This window comes from Fringilla coelebs (genome assembly GCF_963513975.1).
Source record: "Fringilla coelebs genome assembly, chromosome: 2".
In the NCBI taxonomy this organism is placed as follows: Eukaryota; Metazoa; Chordata; class Aves; order Passeriformes; family Fringillidae; genus Fringilla; species Fringilla coelebs.
Genome location: NC_140029.1, coordinates 21,908,053 through 21,928,897, shown reverse-complemented (window position 1 = coordinate 21,928,897; position 20,845 = coordinate 21,908,053).

The window sequence follows — 20,845 nt, the reverse complement described above, 5'->3', positions numbered from 1 at the left end:
AAAGAGAGAACTGTGATTAAATGGGTATGGTTACCCAGCTGAAAAAAGATTTGGGTCCTGCTGCTAAAGACTACTGATATATTTGCCCATTTTGCCAGGCATATAAAAATTACTGAAAAAGTGGCAATGCTATTGTTCCCTCATGGATGTGGAAAATGAGAACTTTCCTTCCCTGTTGTCAGGAGTAGTAGGTGAATATAGAGTACTGTAATTCACCATTACCACTCTGTAATACAAGCATAGAAATCAGCATTTTGATGGGAGGGAGAGCCCAGAGATCGCCTTTTACATAGACTCCAAATAAAAATTTCCTGTCAAGGAAGACAACACAAAATCTTGGTACATCTAACCACACAAACTACATGAGTTCCTCAGGTTCTGGTGTGCCCCTGAAGAGGTATTAGTTGGAGTTTCCATCATCCAGCCATATCCCATGCCATGTCTTGCCAGTCTGCTAGTTGATCTGCTTCATAAACTTTCAATCAGATGTTTAAAATAACTTGGCCTATTTTCCCTGAAGTAGGCTATGGAGTGATCAAGTTATCACATCAGCTGGCAAATCTGAGGCAATGGTCATCCTCAACCATTCTCTCTCAGGGGCAATCAAACAAGTGATGGCCTGGAGCTGGTCAACTTCTGCCATGGAGTAGCTGGAGCCAAAACAGGAGGTGTAGTTTCATCTTAGTTATAAATGTATAAAATTTAAAAAAACCTCAAACCTTTATTTGGACACTTTTTCTCATGTGCTCAATTTATAAATTAGGCACAACTGAAGAAATATTGAAAACAAACAGAATCTTATGTCTGAAATCCTAATCTGATATTTACTGGGAACTGCAAATTCACCATCTATGATTCACTTTAGTTTTGATCAATACAAACAGCTTTTCTGCAGAAATGATGCTGAACTGGATGGACAGCAGATCTTTTTTAAGACATTCACAACATTCTTTTATCAGCAAATGTATTAATCATGAGGACCATTAGGAGAAAGCTGTGTCACATCTAAGATAAGTCAAGGGAGAGCAATTGAAATGTCCAGAGAAAAATTAGACAATCAGTCCCCCAGAATGACAGCAGTAATTGGGTGATATAAGATAAGCCCCTATCGAGGAAAGCAAGAATTAAGAAGACTAAAAAATATTTTTTTTATTACTCATAAAATTAATTTTGGTTTAAGAAGGAAAAGGTTTCTATTTCGTCAAGAATAAATTTTTCTTCAGCACTGAGAGACCTATTCCAGTGATCAACTCTTATGGTAGTTGAAAGTGCAACATCTCCCATAATTGAATCAAAGTAGACAATTATTTGTATTTCATTTTTAAATATTTAGAAGCTGTAGCCTGTTAGATTATAAAGAACTGTGTTCTTGTCTGCTTTGTCTTAAATACAAACAGTAATAGATGACTCTAAACAGAGGGAAAATGGGGACAGACATGTAGGTCACTTCGAAAAATGATGAGCTAGACATATAATTGTTATCATGAGGAAGGAAGTGTTAAACTCCAAATTTGAACCACATCACATTCAGCCTTAAAAAAAGAACACAGATACAGCTGATTTATTGTCCATCCAGTGTAATATGCCTGCAACTCTCATTTTTTATCCAGGATTATAAATGTTGAATGTACTTGAGGATATGTGCGGCATTGTAGAAGGTAGGATACCTGACACATGAAGAAAAATCTGGAAGTAGCTTCATAATGTCAATTCCCAGTCATTTACAGTTTTCTAAAAGTAAACAAGTAAGCATGTTGCAGAGTTTCTTTGTTTAGCAGTATCATACAGGTTTGCTGAGCACATGCAATTTTTCCTCTAACAATTTGTTATACACTAATAAGCAATCTCCTAAAATTAATTTTACCATTGATTGCATAAAAATCAGGAAAAAGAAAACCCCACAAAAAAATCTGCAATTTGAGATTAGATGTTCTGTCCAGATCCACCATATCTTTTTTCTGACATTATACAAGATCAAAATTTGACAGGATAGCATCATGCAACCTATACTGTGGAAGGCACAGAATATAACATACATACTCCTCCATAGATCACACTTTCAAAGTAATATCTGCTATAAACACTTAGATAAATAGTCCTATATCCATACCTCATTTTATATTTATATAAATTATATATACATATACACACATATATACACAGACACATTACCTATGTATGCAATAGACAATAGATTAAACATTACAAGCATACTCTATTATTGCGGGGTCTTGTATATCTCTAGCTTTTCTCCCTCCTTTCTCCAGGAATAACTTAGTTACCACAGATCACCAGTGTACTAGATTAATAACAAATATCTTTATCTCATTACCTGAATATCTTTTATCTAAAAAGAAACTAGAATACAATTAAACAAAAAAGTATGCAAGGCACCCAAGGAAGATCTGTGGCTAAACCAGTTTATCAGAGTAAGATGTTGTTTTCACAGTGATTTATGCCTCAGAGCAAACACTGAGACTGCTTGCTGTGCTCACAGCCCTTTAAGAAGACAAAAGAGAAAATGTGCCAATCTAATAGTTCTGTGACTATCATGCATGGAGAGTTGTTCCATTACATACAATTTCACAGCAGCTTCCAATTTCTGTTTTATATGGCTGCTTAATGGTTTGTTGGGGTTTTTTTTGGGTTTTGGTTTTTTTTCATCCCAGTTATTTATCAAATGCAATACAGCAGCTATATTTTTAAATAGAATAGTTTGAAGAAAATGTTTAATACAATTCCCTTTTGCTAATAAAGAGGGAAAATAGTCAAACTGAAATAAATGTATTTCTATTGAAAATAAAGCCAGTTTTATGAAGGTAGAACAGAATGGAAGCCTTAGAGTATTAATTTGGTGATATACTGACATACTTTGGTACTGTAGTAGCAGGATGATATTTAACATTTTGATGATAAGAATAGGTAAGATTAGATTTTTCTGATTTGAGTTGGGACTTACTGGGAAGTGGCTGGTTCAAAGAAAGTTTGTATCTTACCCCACAGCACTCCAACCAGTTAGCATGACCAGCAAGCTTGGAAGGATGAACGAAGAGAAGGCTGAGGTACTCAAAAGTTCTGCTTAAGTCTTCAATGACAGCATTTCTTTAACACATCTTGAATGGTTGAACTGCAAGACAGGGGATTGGGGGGCAGAGTTACACCCTATATTAGAGAAGGTTGAGCTCATGACCTGAGGAACCTGAACATTCTTAAGTCTATGGGACCCAATAAGAGGTGTCCCAGAGTCCTGAGGGAGTTAGATGATGTGGGCACCAGCCACTCTCCTTGATATTTGATATGAGCTGTTCAGCACAGGCAACAGAAAACTCCAGAGAGACCTTACTGGGGCCTTTCAATACCTAAAGGAGGCTATTGAAAGGTAGGGACAGAGTTTTAGCAGGGACAGATTTTTAGCATGTCAAGGAGCAACGGTTTTAAACTGAAAGACTGTGTATTTAGACTAGATGTAGGGAAGAAATTTTTTATGATGAAGGTGATGAAACACTGGAACAGGTTGCCCCATACCTGGAAACATCCAAAGTCAGGTTGAATGGGGGGTGATCTAGTTGAACATGTCCCTGATCTAGTTGAACAACCTGATCTAGTTGAACATGTCCCTTCTCATTACAGGGGGAATTGGACTATGTGACCCTTCCAACCCAAGCTGTACTATGTTTCTATAATTAAAACCAGACAACTTTTTGTGGTTTAGGAGAGGTTTGTACACCAAAGCAGAAAAGTAACTACTAATAGGTGGTCTGGCTGACACAAACCAATTTTTGTGCATATATGATCACCACCAATATGTTTTACCTATTTTCCTTTGAGAAATGCTCTCATAAAATCATCTTTTACTTGAAACACCCAAGTTAATCTTTCAAGATCAAAGCTTTCTGCCACCTTTCCTGGTTGACCAACTTGGTATGGAATAAGTTGCATCTCTTTTTACAGTGAGTTTTGAAATGAGAAAATAATATTTCCCATTATATCTGGCTACCTCCAGTGCTCCAACACAAACGACCACTGATAACAAGATAAACAACCAGCCTTTGGAGTGAATCCAGCATGAGATGTGAATATAGGCCATCAGAGCTATTGCTATTTATTGTGCCTCCATTTCAGTCCACCGAGCATGCTGACACAGCATTAATTAATAATCTATTCTGAACACAAAACCTCTGATACCACTTACATTATAATAGTTTTATATCATGTTACATGTCATTAGAGTCGACATAATGATAATATCCACTTTGTAATGGAAATCATTTTAATAGAAAGAGCATTAAAACAACATGGTACATGAAGAAAGTGTTATTTGGTATATATTCACTGAAGTATTGCCAGAAGGCAGAACATAGCAGGATGAGTAGAAGGCTACAAATATAACTACTCTGACTCCATTAATAAAAACGTTATATCTATTTTGATTAATGCCTGTCTTACTGTCTTAAATCTTAACTTTTTCCTTAATCATCTTCTCTCCAAGTTGTTGAGTTTTTAAATATAGGTTCATGCACTTATGAAGCTGCATAAAATGCACACAAATTTTAAGTGAATTCTAGGATTAGAATTAATTAGGATTAGAATTGGACTTAATTTGTGAATGAAGAGGAATGATCGGACCTTCTCATTACAGGGGTGACTGTCAGGACTGTGTGATTTAAGTAATAAATTTCCAGGGATTCCCACAAGGAAGGAATTGCTCCATGTGACAAAACATACAACCCAGGACTAGGACTATATCCCCTCTATTACAGTAAGTCTGAATTCTAGAATCCATTTGCTGTTTTCTAAGTGTGCAGGCAGTTTTGCAAGACAGAATGTCCAATCTTTTCTCAAGAAGAGAAAAAGAAGTTGTTCTTCTATTTCAGTCCTTCTCTTACCTGTCTGTAGTATTCAGTAGGCTTTACTGTAGATCTTTAATATACAGATATGATTCCTGTGTAGCTAGGTGGCTGCTGCCTAAAGGGGGTTAGGGCTTATTGTGGGATGCACAGGGATTGCAGTCCAATAAAACTTGTGCTAAGGCTGGTTGTGGTAGGTAAGCATGAATCACCAACCAACATGTGTCAAATCTCTGTAGGTGCAGAGAATTATACAAATTATGCTGGCAGTTTGCTGCAATTTGATAATCTGAGCCCTGTCAGATCTGGCAGTCGGATAAAAAGGATTACTCAGGGTACCATAGTCACACTTTGCTGTAACTCCTCTCAAGCTGCCTCTAAATACAGCATTAGGTGAAACAGTCACTTATCTCTGTCTTTTGTGGGGCAATGAACAATAAACATCTGACTGCTTAAGTGTTTTTATGTTTTCCTCAGTGTGTGAATGTGTGCACCTATGCCTTTAGAAGATTATTCTGCGCTTGGTGCTGCAAAGCACAGAGCAAATGCTGCAGTAGGTGGCCATCAACACCTTGTGCTGAGCTTGTCCAGATGTCATTTCTCTCTTCTGGCCTCAATAACAGAGGCCTCCAAAGCAGATACACCTAAATGACAAATGGTTTGGTTAGTACTTCTGACAGCGCATATCCACCTGCATCCCTTCCCAGTGGAAAGAAAAATGTTTACAATTTAGATTCATTAAGCACTTCTCATGGGTTTTGTAACAGAGGCTATACAAATAAACACTAATCTGTATAAATAAATTATCCTGACAAATAAAATATTTTGAATTATTATTATATTAAATGTAATTTTTAAGTCATTTGAAAATACTCTGCTGAGCTGCTTTGTACTCATTTCCAAGCCATAAATACAGAACTGAAACTATTTTTGGCTTCGATGATGTAAAAAAATGGTTAAGAATAATTGTACTCCTACTCTTTATTGCATAGCACTGGGAATTCAGGGCTGGAGGAGCTAAGCTTGGAAATCTGGATGCAGTTTCTCACTCTCAGCACAGATGCATCATGACCTTTACACATTGGCACAACAGTATAGAATTGTTGCTACACATTTTCTGAGACATTTGTCTCTATTCCTGTTTACTGAAGAACAAAACAAATTTGGAGTAAATAAAATATTTAACTCTGTTTGAATCCAGAAGTACTTTTTTTCATTTAAAGGTATGTCATTACACTAATCTGTTTTATAGCTACAACCAGGAACTACACCCAAGATCAGAGTAAAAAGATGGCTCATTGTTTTACACTGATTTTTAATTATCATTCATTGCAACAGTAATTTAAGTTCATTAGAGCATCAATTTCTTAATGACTAGATATATTTGAAATACAAAACTGTTGGTATGAAAGATAAAAGAAAGAACAAAAGCGAAAAGCCTTTTTTTTCTTCTTGGGTAAAATAATGCCCTTTTTAATAATACTTTGTACAGGTGCAAAGGAGTTAAAATTATAATTTTATCTATTATACATATACTTACATTACATTACCTGTAGCTTGTTCAAATTTGTTAGGAGTAACAGATGGAAATCACCCTGAGGTTAATATCTCTTCCCTTCTGAACTGCCAGCTTCCAGCAGGTTTTTTATATCCTTAATTTTGGTATGCTGCTGCTTGCAAATTCACACTGTAAGCAGTTTTCTTCCTTTCCCCCCTTAATTTTGTGTGTGTGTGTGTTTATATTCTTCAATATATATCAACGGCATTTTATGCCTTTTTATTCATTATATTCACCATAACTGTGGTCTTATTCTTGTCCTCATGAGTCTGCTGTTTGATCACTCTTAGAAGCATTTGCTATCAGCTTTGCATTTCTCACAGCAAGTACTCTGAACATATCTGTTCTTTGCAGTTCATCCTTCAACATTATTTTGTTTCTCACCAAAACCTTGCCAGAAATCACATGACAGTTATTTTTATGTGAAATGCTGAATGTTTAATCTCCTGTGTAAGATATTCAATGTATGCTTAAGGCATAAAATGTTTGTTCCTATGCTATGCAAGTATAAAAAGATTCAAGTAGCTGTTAATGTTGTGCATCGGGGAAGTGAGCAGTCTGTTGAAAACCAGGATGGGGTACACTGGAAAATCCCATCCCCTTTTTGTAGTAGGGAGGCTGTAAGACAGTCAAGACTGCATTTTATCACCATCTAGCAAATACTTAATATATGTTGAAGACATATTTAGATACACAGATATACTAATAAATACTTTAAATATTCTGCACAACTTCACAGATTATCACAGAAGCAAAAATTGAACAAGTTCTAGTTCATTGTACTAATCTTCAGACTCTCTCTTCCTATTAAGAAAAATATTTTGGACAGTAGTTCTTAAAAGCCCATGGAAAAAATCGTGAAGTGTAAAGCCTTGTTCAAAGCTGCCACACTATTCAATATCTCATCAAACCAGAATGTTGTGTATGTGTGTGTGTGTCTGTGAAAGATGAGTATACTTGGAAAGTATCAGAAATACTGTCTCTGTGTTCCATAGGAAACACACAGAAAACTGCACGTCTCTGATAAGCTTAATCTTCAATATTCTTCTAAAAAGAATTTACCACTCTTGATATTACATATACTTCCAAGTTACCTAAAACTAGTTATTAAAAGTATATTCTTCGAGCTGCAAAGTTAAGTGCACAGAAAAACCCCATGGAAGGTTAGGATTATGCATGTTAATATAAACCTCCTCCTGTGCATGGTCATTTTAATATAGTCATTAATTACCCAGGCAACATTAAACTCTTTTTAACACTTGTCTGCAACACCAAGAATTACAGGGTTTACCCTGTAAAATTTCCATGGCTGAATCAGACATGAAACCACACACTGGGTATTAAGTGGTTTGTGATGTAACATTTACTAAACACATCTTTAGCACTTGAATTACTAGTATAACAGGTTTATGTTGTGCTTATCTCTGCACAAGAGATAGGATTAAAGAATAGACACTTGGCCTTAGCATTTCATGAACACATGCTGAGAGCAAACACATGAGGGGAAAGAAAAACTTTATGTAATTCAGGTTTTGATGAGAACTGCATGCTGGTGTTCACAGCTTACTGCAGCATTTAAAAAATTTTACCCCCACACCTCCTTTCTTCTCAGATCATCTATCCAGACTCTTCCTTCTTCAGTTCTTGGTTTAGTCATTCCAAGCCCAGATTTTCAGGCTTTTTTTGTTTAAGTTTCTACTCTTTTTTTTTTCCATTCTGCTTATATTTGTTGGAAAAAATAGCTTCACAAAACAAACCAGGTAAAATTAGGATGTCGAAAAATGTGGCCGCACAATGAGCACAGAGAATTTCTGGGGCCCACAGGAACTCAGCTATAGATTCAAAGACTCTATATTGCCAGATTGAAGCATGACTAGTAAGACTGAAATCTTAGAAGATTTCAGAATTTTAAAGTTAACAAGTCTTCCAAGGGTTTGTGTACTGAAGTATTGAAAAAAAAAAAAAAGTCTTTAAATTTGACCTACTTGTGCAGGGTTTTTGGAACATAAAAAAAGAAGTCAAATTTGCTACATGGCCCTTTCTCTACTGCTTTTCAAGACCTTTTACTACAGGAGAAATAGAACCAGAATTATCAGAGAATATGATACAATTTTTTTCTTTTACAATGGTGAAAAAAAGTATTTTCCTGTATTCCAATCTCTAAAAATGCCTGAATAGCTTTATTCATTGTTTTTCCTTTTCTGTTTCTTTTTGTCAGCCTACAGGCTGGGAAATTTCAGTCCAGATGGCTGAAGTTTGGCAAACTTATAAACAAGCGAAATCAGGGTCTTAAAATGGAAGTGATGGGCAACATTACTAATTAGGCATTCTATATTTATTTTGCCCAGCTGCCTCCTCTTTTCCATCTCCAAATAAAAATAACCAAGAAAACAGAAAATTGAATTTGGTAAAAGATTATGGGTTTGAGGCTTTGTTTTGAGGGAGGGATTAATGAAATCCTGTGCATTAATATCTAAACATACATTTAGGTAGCTATCTCCCCTGGAAACTTCCATTTTTTCCACAACTCCTCTAAAATAGAATTGTTTGAGTTATTCAAATTATGCTTATGTTCTCTCTGTAGGTGTAAATGTTTGGCAGCTACGTGCATTCTAAAAAGTGTTAATTCTTGCCCATTCACTGTTGTATCTCAACTCCAGCTTGATAGGTTTATCACTTGTGTGCAAAGTCAATGTCAAAACAGAGAGAAAAGTTATGCTGGCACTCTGAACTTTCTGATCCTGGTTTCAGATAACTCATTTTACCATCTTCCTGTATTTCTGCTTTCCCTTTAGCACCTGGAACCTGACTGCAGCCCCTCTGTGAGCAGTCCATCAAGCACCCAGCACACACTGACAGGCAGGCGCGTCCCTTCCCCAGGCCTGAGCGCCTCGCTGGCAGTTGGCTCCACGCTGGAAGCACTTTTGATATTATGGTCTTTATTTGGACTTTTGAGGTCTGTGTTTGCTGCAGAAGATTTACACTCTGCATCTCAGATGTGGTAATATGGAAAAGCTGGAAAAAGGCAGCCATGGAACCACAGCACCATCAAGTGACAATTGCCTCTGTCACTGTAAACTCCACCTCGTGAGCACACATAGGGCATCTCACTTTTGTCTCTCACCCTCTTTTGACCAAGGGTATTTAAAAATGCATTTATAAGATAGTTATAACTGTCAAATAATTAAATTGAACCTATTTTTACTTAGTGAAGTGAAACTTTATCCTATTAATGATTTTGTACAATGTTTTTTGGAAATACTGCAATGTATTTGGCTTAGGGTACATACCAAAGGCTGCACTGAGCTGACTGGGCTTCCTTTCAAGCCACTTTTCATACACAAGGTAATATTAGGCACACCATTTAGTATTTTTATGCTTTAGTTCTCCTGAATGGAGTGACAAAATTGTAACTACCCCTACTTTAAATGCAGCTATACAAATTAAACACATTATATCAAGGAACTATATAAGTCTAATTCCTTTATCATAAGTCTAATTCCTTAATCATATTTTTTATTTCTTTTCTGTTTCTCTAAGGAATTAATGGGGATATAAACTGACAGCATTAGCTGTTGTGATCTTGCCTGGACAAACAAAGGTATTCACAGGAGTTTTCTCAAGTCCACACTAGCACTTTCACTGGTTCAGATGTTCCATCAAATCTACAAAGTAGAGAACAGACCCCATCAGGAACCATCACAGGAATCACAAGATGGGCATCACTTCTTCTTTTATCAGAAAGGCCCTAAAATGGACTAGAAGACAGCAAAGGACCCCAGTTAGGCTTTGTGCTGAGTGAAGGGAAGAGGTCATTTTTTTCCACTTCTCCCACAGTCTGGAGCTTTTTAGCACCTGCTTTGAATCCACACACAGAGAGACCCTTTAAGCTGGGCTATATCAGGCCTTCAGAGACCTTTGAGACTATGCCTTTTTCACATGTAGTCTTTCTGTTCAGAGCAAAGGACAGGAAAATGGGGCAAAAATACCTTCATGTCACACTGAGATCCTTATAGGTGGAATGTAAGCCTAAATTGACACTATGTTTTCCAATAGGATATCTCCTTCATAGATATTCTATCACATGAATGGAGAGACATGACAACATGTAACATATGAAGTTTTTACTGCTCAAAATTATTATACCCCAATATAATGTAGAAGGAGGTTTTATTGACCATTAATATATTATATATTTGTATACAGAGAGATATCTAAATATGTGGACATGTTGTGTATATATATATATATATATATATATATATACACATACATTGTAACAATATACCAGGGTATTTTTCACTTTTATTACTCTCCTCTCTCATGAGGTTTATTCACAAACATGACCACTTAATAGTGGAAAAATAAGCAAGGGCATTATAAATATCTTGCTCAACCACTGGAAGTAGACTCAGGACATGTCACCATTTCTTCTCATCCATGGCTCTGGAGGAGTCAAAGTGAGGGGGAAAGTAATCTGAACTAATGGCTCTTAGACTAACAGTAAGCAAATAATATCAGACATTAGCTATCATCCTGAGGCCAAAATCTGCAATTCTGCTAATGTCCCAGGCAGTCTGACTGAATCAGAAACAATAGAAGCCTTTCACTTGCTCCCTCAGTATGTCCTTCTCACTTGCTAGGTGTCTGGGGCTTGGAACTTTCTGGGGGAAAACATACACTGCTTCACCCAGATGGAATGTGGACATTTGATGATGCAAACCCTGCTGACTGCGAGAGGAAATAGGTCTTGCTTAAGATAGAGCATTCTACAGAAGGTTTTGGAAATGGAGAAATGTATTCCTAAAATACAGTGAAAAAAATTTCTACATCCCTTGGTAAAAATATTGATGTGATGGTAATAAAAGTGGCAATATGAGATAAAAGTACCCAGATTCCAAAAAATCTTTGTGTAGATTTCTGAAATACATGAGTCCCCACTATGTTCAATCTGCCTCTACATCTGGTCCCAAAACATGATTTGTGATTTTAATATGTAAGACATAAGTTAATGTGTTTTTCTCTGCTAGAACAAAAAACATTTAATAAAAAAAATAGGGAATGTTTAAAAATTATGTAAAATGAGAGACAGAGAATTTCCTGAGACAATAGCCCACAGTAATACAATGATTCTTACTCTTGCTGCCTACAGGTCAGTCCAATATATTTATGGTCTTTAACAGATGAGTCAAGTGGGAGGACCTCACTGTTACAACTATTTTCCTGCCTGAAATCCCATCCTGTTTTAATGCTGTGCACTTTTTTCAAAATTATCATTTGAACTTTTGCATTGAATTTTAGAGCAACAACTAAAATTAAAGTAATTTTAAAAACCCCAAAACACATAAGAGGAAAATTTTGGTGGCTGGTTTTTTGGGTTTTTTTGGTCTATTTGCATGCTTGTTCTTCTAAAAATGCAAAAGTTTTTCTGGGAGTCTAGTAATCACTGGCTTTTCTACAAGGCAGTCTTAGCTGCTTGTGTCACAGCACTCACAACACATTAATTTTCCTTTAAGAGAGATAATATTACATGTATTATGTGGTAAATAGCAGCCAAAATATTGCAGTACTGAGCAGTGTCTATAGCAGTTGTCATTGTTTCCTCCTCCAGCATTTGTATCACTCTGATATTATGGGTATATTGAAAGTTGGTAGCATAGAACCTCTCGAGTTGGAAGGGACCCACAAGGATCATGGACTCCAACTGCTGGCTCCACCCAGGACAACCCTAGGACAACCCTAGGAATCATACCATGCGCTGAGAGCATTTTCCAAATACTTCTTAAACTCTGTTAGGCTTCATGCTATGGCCACATTCTTGGGGAGCCTGTTCCAGTGCCCAATCCCTCTCTGCATGAAGAGTCTTCTCATAGTATCCACTCTAATTGTCCCCTCACACAGCTTCAGGCTCATTCTGTGATTCTGTGGGTTAAAAATTCTATTTAATCCTTGTGGAATAAGGCCCATAAGAATATTTTTATTGTAGTGTGATTGGTTGCCAGTTTATTCAACTCTAATAAATATGTCTCTAGAGATGTGATATTTGATAGGTACTTATTTTTATAATCCATATCTCTGAAACAGTCCAGAGGGATCTAGGTTCATATTTCTCAATGAATTTTTGTTTGGCAGGGTGACGACTTCCTTTGCACAGCACACTGAAGTTCTAGGGCTAGTGCTCCTTGCAGGGCTAACTCCAAGAATGATGTGGATACTTTGGTAGGGGGTTTTGCACCTTATCTTTGTAATGATAGCTCAGAAAAGATGGCTCAGAATTAAGGGTGCTACACCCAAGTATAGACCACAGAGCTTTGGGGTAGATGTGCTGTGTTGAGACAGTAGAACGTGCCATGGGCTGTGAGGAAGCTCAAAGCCACAGACCCCTCACTCTTCCTTGCTCCGAGGAGAGGTGCAGGGTGGTTGACCATGGTCCAATTATTCCATGGATTGGAGCATTCTTATGAAAGAAGAACATAAGAACATAAGAATTTCTTATGTTCTTATGTGTGAATCAGTACAGGACAGTTCTCTGGTGCAGTGGAAATAAAAAACATTATGTACTCCTTTTACCTGCTTCCCTGCAAAACTCAGGACACCCTGCTTTCCATTCTTAGGTTTGCTTATGCATTTTATACCCTACCTTCTGTATCCAAAATGCACAAGAAACATAGGATTGGGGCACTGGATATCGGACATCCTTCTTTCATTCTCTTCCTCCCTCCTCAGTGACTGACAACACATTCCCATTCTCTGTGGAATTGTGCTATTCTTTTTCTGTGTTTTGGAAGTGTTGAAATGTCAATTGATGGGTATATCCTCTTCCTCGGAATAGCCAGTCTTCTCTGCTTAGGAGGCATGAGAGCTACTGACTTTGATCCTAGCTGTAGGGAGATCTGAAGCTCCCTTTCTGTGCTGTGAAGGCATGTTTAGGTTAAACATGAGTTTTCTAAGCCCCTTTCTTCCCTGCATTTACCGTGTGTTGGGTTTAGTTACACATTAAAACACACAAGCTAGATGCCTGTGGGATCTAACAAAGGCTCTTCCCAAAGAAAGCTCTCTGGAATTCTCCAGTGACGTGACTGTTGCTTGTTCCACAGTGCAGCTCTGTGCCAGTGGTCAGTGCCACTGGTGGTGTGGGCTTCTCAGAGGGAGCCAGGGCAGCAGATGGTCATACAGACCGAGGTCATACTGACCAAGGCAGCACCACCAGCACCTCTGTGAGCTGAGCTCCTCTCCACTGCTGCCTCTTGCAGAGCCTGACTGAACAGGCTTACATTCCAACCAACCTGCTTGAATGTCTTCAGCAGAGGAATGATCTTTCAGATCTAAAAGCTGATCTTAATTTAGGAATGGAGCTTTAAATTTCCTGACCTTTAAAACAAGAGTATTTTTCCCAGAGCAGCAGCTAACTTTTTAATTATACAGTAAAAAGAAAAATAATTCATCTTAAGAAAATCAACATTGTCTTTATAAGGTTTTAGAAAATGAATGATAAAAATTTAGATATATGTAAAATTATATTTATCTTAGGAAAAAATACAGAGCTCACATTTATCATGAGGGGATCTCCTATTACATTTGGAGTGTAAAGAAGCTAATGAATTGATTGCAGTAATAATGGGAATAAATTAAATAAGTCATCCTGCAGAAACAAGTTGAAGTCTGAATTTAGTATTCTTACAGTACGATTTTTCCAGCTAATATCTATTTCTGTAACACATACTTGAGAGGCAAATCCTACAAACTGAATCAGGATTGTTTGACAGGTCCCAACCAGTGTAATGGTGCATTCCCTCAGGCTAATTTTATATAAAACAGACAGATGAGGAGGGGTCTGAGATTCCTGTGGCAGATGATTACTCACAAAGTTTCTAAGTCAATGGAACACTTAAAAATCCAAATGCTATTATTAATTATTAATGTGAATGGATGAACAAACGAATGAAATTACTAAAGTGAAAAGTGCTAATCTAATTCTACGGTTCTGAGCTCTGTGAGAACATTTTTATCATTAAGGAACTGTTTCAGATTTTTCATTTTCTTCAAGAATCTACAAGATTCTTGTACTGATGATACTGGGAAATCAGATATGTAAATTTAAGGTAAGGAACTCGGGAAACAGAAAGATTGAAAGAGGTTGTACAGCTAAGATTTTATAAGAAGAAATTATTAGATTTGTTCATTAAATAAAAAGGACATCTTTATAGTACCATGGAAACATGATACTAGAAAGAATCATGCTATTTAAGAACAGCATATTTTACCATTAAACCCATTTACAAGCACACAGTTGGACAAGAATTCTTTTAAAAGCAATGAGTAGTTATATACATATATAAATATCTAACAATATCTCCTGATTTCTTGTAAATTAACATTATTCTTTGAGTGTGTCAGATGTACGTGCTTTACAAATTCATTAGTTTGTGGGGTCTTTGAACTTAATCCCAAAGCTTAAATTATATGAATTTTTAAAATTTAATCTGATTCTTATTTTGAAGTTTATTTGTTATTTATTGCATATGGCTTATGCAATCAACTCAATATTTTCCTAATTGAAGCATGTAGATTTCAAGGATGAATCTGTCATCAATTATCAGAAATAGCTGCACTTTCAAAACACTATAACACTACAACAACTCATTGGACTTTTTCAGATGTTTTTCAGTCTCCAGATCTTGCCTACCAAAAGCTCTAAAGACACCCTTATCCAACTCCTTCTGTGTGGGCTGGTCAAGTGAAAATATCAAAGTGTGGAGTAGGAAGAATTCCCTGGAGAATATCTTGATCTCGTTCTACTTGTTCTAACATAAAAGTCTGATGAAATGGAGACCTGCAATGATACATGCCATTAATTGGAGTATTATACATGTTCAGCTTAGACTACTTGTAAATAAGATGGATGCTATAAAGCTCTCTAGAAATCTATCAAAGATTCTGCTCATGCAAATCAGTAAGCAGAAAAGGGACCATTTTATACCAACCTTGAAGTTTTGAAATGTTCCATAAGAATCTCTTCAGCACAAGGATCTCAATATACAGAGATTTCAGAATGCTTGAATGTGTTTATTTCCTGTGTTTTCCTTCTAAAGTAATCTAGTGAAAATGATGCATAAGAGAAAAATAAAAATTTAAGGACTAAACCAGAAATTATTACTCCTCCTTAGTTTTGAAGCTAAATGGCTTCAAAGCTAAATGTTTGAAAGCATTTGTGTCTTGTTGCTGGAGTGAGTCACTTTTGGATAATAGTCTGGATTAAGCTGGTAAAACCTGCTCCTCGAAGAGAGGAGCAAACCAAATTGGGCATTTTTAAAGCATCATTTTGATGCCAGGTGACAATGGCACCTTTCGAAATGAGAAATGTAGGGCCACTGTATTGATCTTTCAATAGACATCAGTCCTCCTACAGTTGCAGAGCCTACAGCAATAGCTCGTGCAGTACTGTGAACTTTTCTTCTGCAAAAATGCTGAAAATGGCTAAATGTATTTCTGCCTTTTCTTTTTTTAATTTTAGCAATGTTCTTGAATTTAGAGAAAAAAAAATCACTTAGAAGTGCTATAAATAGCCCAGCATTCCAAATTTTATTAAGGCTTGAAAATCTCTCTACTAAAAATATAATTGTATTTTAAAATTTTATAATTATATTATAAAAATATATATTTTCTTCAAAATCAAGTAATGGATTAAATCAGTTAATCACAAGCACCATAGAAAGTAATTAAAGCTATTAATAGTAGATGGAAACATTTAAAATTCTATTGAGATACAGAAATGCTTAAAGAGAATTATATCTTCTCACAATGAGAACCTGAATTTTCACAAAGAAGCATGGGCTTTCAGCATTATTTAGAGAAATATTTCATACATTTTTTAATAGTCACCCTATGCTCCAAATTCTTGAAAAAAAACCTGCAACAATCCCGCACATATTATTTATTCTGCCATAACATTTTATCTCAAATAAATACCTTAACACATAAAGTAAAATTTTAGGCTATTAAGATGACTACTAGTGCAATGTCAAATCACGGGCTGCCTCAGATATGATTTCTAAGAAACATGTTCATGATCAATTTCATAGTTTGCCAGTTCAGCCATCCATATATATTATGAAAAAGGCAGCACTTGAGCAGGCTTTAAGGTAATCATATGTTATTCCAGGTCACCTTTCTCCTTGTGTTCTTTTGCAGAGTGAATACAAATACAACTACAGGTGAAATAGCATTTCAGGAATCAGTAATATAGCAAATGTTTGTGTGTGTCCCTCTAGAATTCTGTGAGAGACAGGGGAAAAATAGAGGCCAGTTAGAAAATCAATTCGTAGCAAAAAAAAAAAAAACCCTAGAGAGGAATGGAAAAATTTAGAATTCTGTTTGCAACATTAATAATCACTTAGAATTTTCTGAATTTTTTAGATTTTTTTCTAATACCTGATTATTTAGTTAAAAAGGACACCACCATCTATGTTACTCAGTTAAGAATTCTAAGGGTTTTATTATAAATTGCATGTCTCAGTGAAGGAAATAGACTGAAACTACAGCCAATATGGTCCCGGCTTATCAAAACTAATACTTTTCTTTTAATTTATTGCACAAGTTTGAAATAACTGCCTAGGCGATCCCTATTTCAGCTTGTCTAGTAATTATTTTATTCTTAAAGTGAAGAGTTGTCAGGGATGTGTTGGAGTAATTCTTGACCTTTGAAGTCAAAGGACCCAGCTGATTACTGTAAAGTCCAATTATTCCTTACAGAGATAGTCACAATTGCTACCTTTGCTTTGAAGAAATTAGGATACTTGGTGGATACAAAGAAGGAAGATTACTCCAGGGGCTGAATTAGACCAGGGGGCTAACTTCTGATGCGTTTTAGCAAAACACTTGAACAACCCCGATTTCTAGAAGAACAAGGCCCACAGACTCAGATGTACTGCTGATTTTTAACACACTAGGCATAAATCTGGATTTATGTCTGTCTTTCTGACAATGGTTTGCCTAATCCAGACCAGAATGTGTTTAATTTCCTTTGCAGCAAGAGCACATTTCTGGCTCATATCCAGCCTGGTGTCCACTGAGAGCCCCAAGACTTTTTCTGCCAGCCTGCTTTCCAGGTGTACAGCCCCCAGAGTGTATTGCTGCCTCCCCCAGGGCAGAACTTTTCACTTCCCCTTGTTGAACCTCATGAGATTCCCGAGAGTCAATTTCTCCAACTGTTGAGGTCCTTCTGTATGGAAGCACAACCCACTGACCCTGACATCAGCCACACCTCCCAGTTTAATGTCATTTACAACCTTGCTCAGGGTACACTCTGCCACATCATTCACATCATTAATAAAGATGTTAAACAGGAGTGGAGCTAGTCCTGGGTTCATTAGCATACCTGTTCCAATTTATCAGTGACATACCAGCAGTAGTATTAAGAAAAAAGTACTGAATGTACCTAGACCTGAAAATATTTCACCTTCTGGATTCTTACAACAATAGTCTGCAGCATTACTCAAAATTTCTCCAAGCTGAGTAATTCAAATGAATGAATTAAGTAGTAAAAATACAGAATCATAGAAAAAAAATTAAGACAGGAAAGAAAAATGTAAAAAACTAGTAGTGAAGAAAATAATCTGCAGTCTTATTCAGTAACCTAAACCTTGCATCAAGGTAAGCCATTTATTTCAAGCGACGTGTGTAGAACCCTGAGGCTTTGAGGCCACAGCTCATTTGTGTTGTTAGACACTGAGACACACAGACAAATGAAAGATAGGGAAAATGTGAGAAAAGTGAAGAAATCCTGAGAGCAAAGGCAAGCAAGCTGTCAGGAAGTCATGCAGGGACATAAGCAGCTTACAGAGCCTATGAGCAAGTATAATGTCTCAAAGGAATATGACCTTAATAAATGCAGTCCATTATACCTTTAGAGTCAGTATAGCTTCAAAGCTATTTGCATGTAAATGATTGCATTTTCTGTCACCCAGTATTATCTGATGATAATAAAGCATAGCATTTTTTTTGTTGTTACTCATATGATTTATGCTCCAGTTCTGCTTAAAAGCTACAGGGAAGAGCTACTGAAGTTGGTATTCTACAGCAGAACTTGGTACTCTACAAAAATTGAAAATAAACAGATTCAACAAACCCATACTTTTACTTTTTTTTTCTCCACATTTTCAGTATAATAATGTGTTGCCTTAACTAATTTCCTACTTGGTGTTTTGCTAGAAGAATGTGTAGTTGATAACTACATTCTGTAGTTATCAAACACAGTGAGACTAGGGTGACTATTGATTTAAGACAATCTGATAATTTGACACTGAGATGGGAAAAATGAATCTGTGGAGAGACTATATCATTAGCTACACAGAGATACACAGCTGTCCCCCAACTTTTTCCCACAGAGGGATGCCAATAAATTAAAAAAACCTGAAAAGTTGGCATTGAAAATTAATACAGCTACATTTGGAATGTCTGCTGATGATGAATGGCAAATACTGTGACCCACACGCAATATTTTAAAAACTATTAGCATATGGATAATTTAATTAACAAAAGACATCAAAACAGAGGCAGGTAGCATTGATGAGACAGATGAAGAAGTAGAAAAAGCCACACTCGCAATCTCAGAAGAATTATCATAGAATATACTTAGTTTGAAAGGACTTTTCAGGACAATCAATTCCAACTCCTGCTCTGTGCAGGACACCCCAAGAATCACACCATGTGCCTGAGAGTGTTTCCCAAACCCTTCATGGACTGTCAGGCTTGGTGCTGTAACCACTTGCCTGGAGAGTCTGTTTCAGTGCCTTAACATTCTTCAGGTAAAAGACCTTTTCCTGATATCCAGCCCAAACCTCCCTCTACTCACCTTCATGCCATCCCCTCAAGTCTTGTCACTGGTCATGAGAGTGAAGAGATCAGTACCTGCCCCTCCACTTTGCCTCATGAGAACCTTGAAGACCGCAATGAGGTCTCCTCTCAGCCTCCTCTTCTTCACTCTGAACAGACCAAGTGTCCTCAGCTGCTCCTCATACAGCTTCTCCTCCAGAGCCCTCATCATTCTCATGGCCCTGTGTGGCCTCGTTAGCTCTGTATTACAAATAAGATGTAATCAAGCCACCTCTGGGCCCAATTTGGTTATGGAAGTTGTGCAACTGTTCTCAAGTCTAAAGACATGGCCTACACCAGGTCAGTAACTTGGTTATGTCAGAGGCTGAAGTCTTCTTAACTGAGATATTAAGTCTGAGCTCCATCAGTTTTGTCCCTGTGCGACACATGCATTTAAATTATTTGTACTGGAGTACTTTCCTGAGAAACAGATGATTTAATCTTTTGTGCTTATATGTATGGTGGCACTTTCCCTCCTTTCTAGCTCTGCTATCTTGTCTGATATGATAGACATCAAGCATCACTGTGCTCAATAAAATCTCATTTGAATTGTCTTTCTGTACAGGATGTGAACCTAACACTTTTGATTGCATTCTAAGCTGTTATTCTTATTTGACCTAAGCACATGAATCAAAATTTGGAATCCTGTAAAAGTTTCTTCCAAAAGAGAAACTGCTGGATAACAGCCAGACTCTCTGTTCTCTAGACCAGAGAAAGAGTTCCCTTGCTTGTGGTGCCAGACTCCTTTCAGCCTACATTTAACCTGAAAGGTGTCACTGCCTTGCCACCGGAGTTTTTAGGATTGAATCTAGAGTTCCCATCTGGCTCACTGCTCTCCTCTTCTTGCATGTCTCCATCCTCCCCAGAGCTGTGCCTCATGGACTCTATTGCATCTAGCTGCAGTGTCTGCAAGGCTTCTCAGCTCTAGCTGTTCAACTCCTTCATCAGGCAGCATCTTCTGCCTTCAACTAGTGCTGTTAAAGGCTGAAAATAATAATGCAAATGAAAATTGATGGCTCACTTAAGTTAATATGCCAAGCTGTGAACTAACACAGTTTCTGCAATAAGAGTGTCCAGAAGAAGCAGAAAGGAAAAGCTCAAAGAAATAAGCTTCTCAGCCACTCTGCCTCGGTGATAACATGATTACAGGTGAACACATGATTAATACCCTCCTACATCACTCCTACAAAAACAAGGCAAGAAGCTGCCTTTGACCGTGTAATTATTACCACAGTGTAAGTTTCAGAAGGGTGTCTCTGTTTTACCAGCATGTATACTTACCCTAAACTTAGAGGCAATTATTGTTTCAGCTATACCAATCCTGTGGAGAAATTTAAAGGCATTTAAAAAAAGGAAATGAATGTGTTAGCCAGTATCGGTTGAGTATAACTCAACCCACAGCATTAATATTCTTTGAACATCAACATGTGGTGAGTAGTAATTTAGGAGGAAAACATTTTGTGAAGACCAGTATAATGCAATTTTACCCATCAGTAAGCAATATAGCACATCCATGAAGATTATTTACATACTGACAGCTGGTCTGATAATGCCCTTGCCTCCCTGC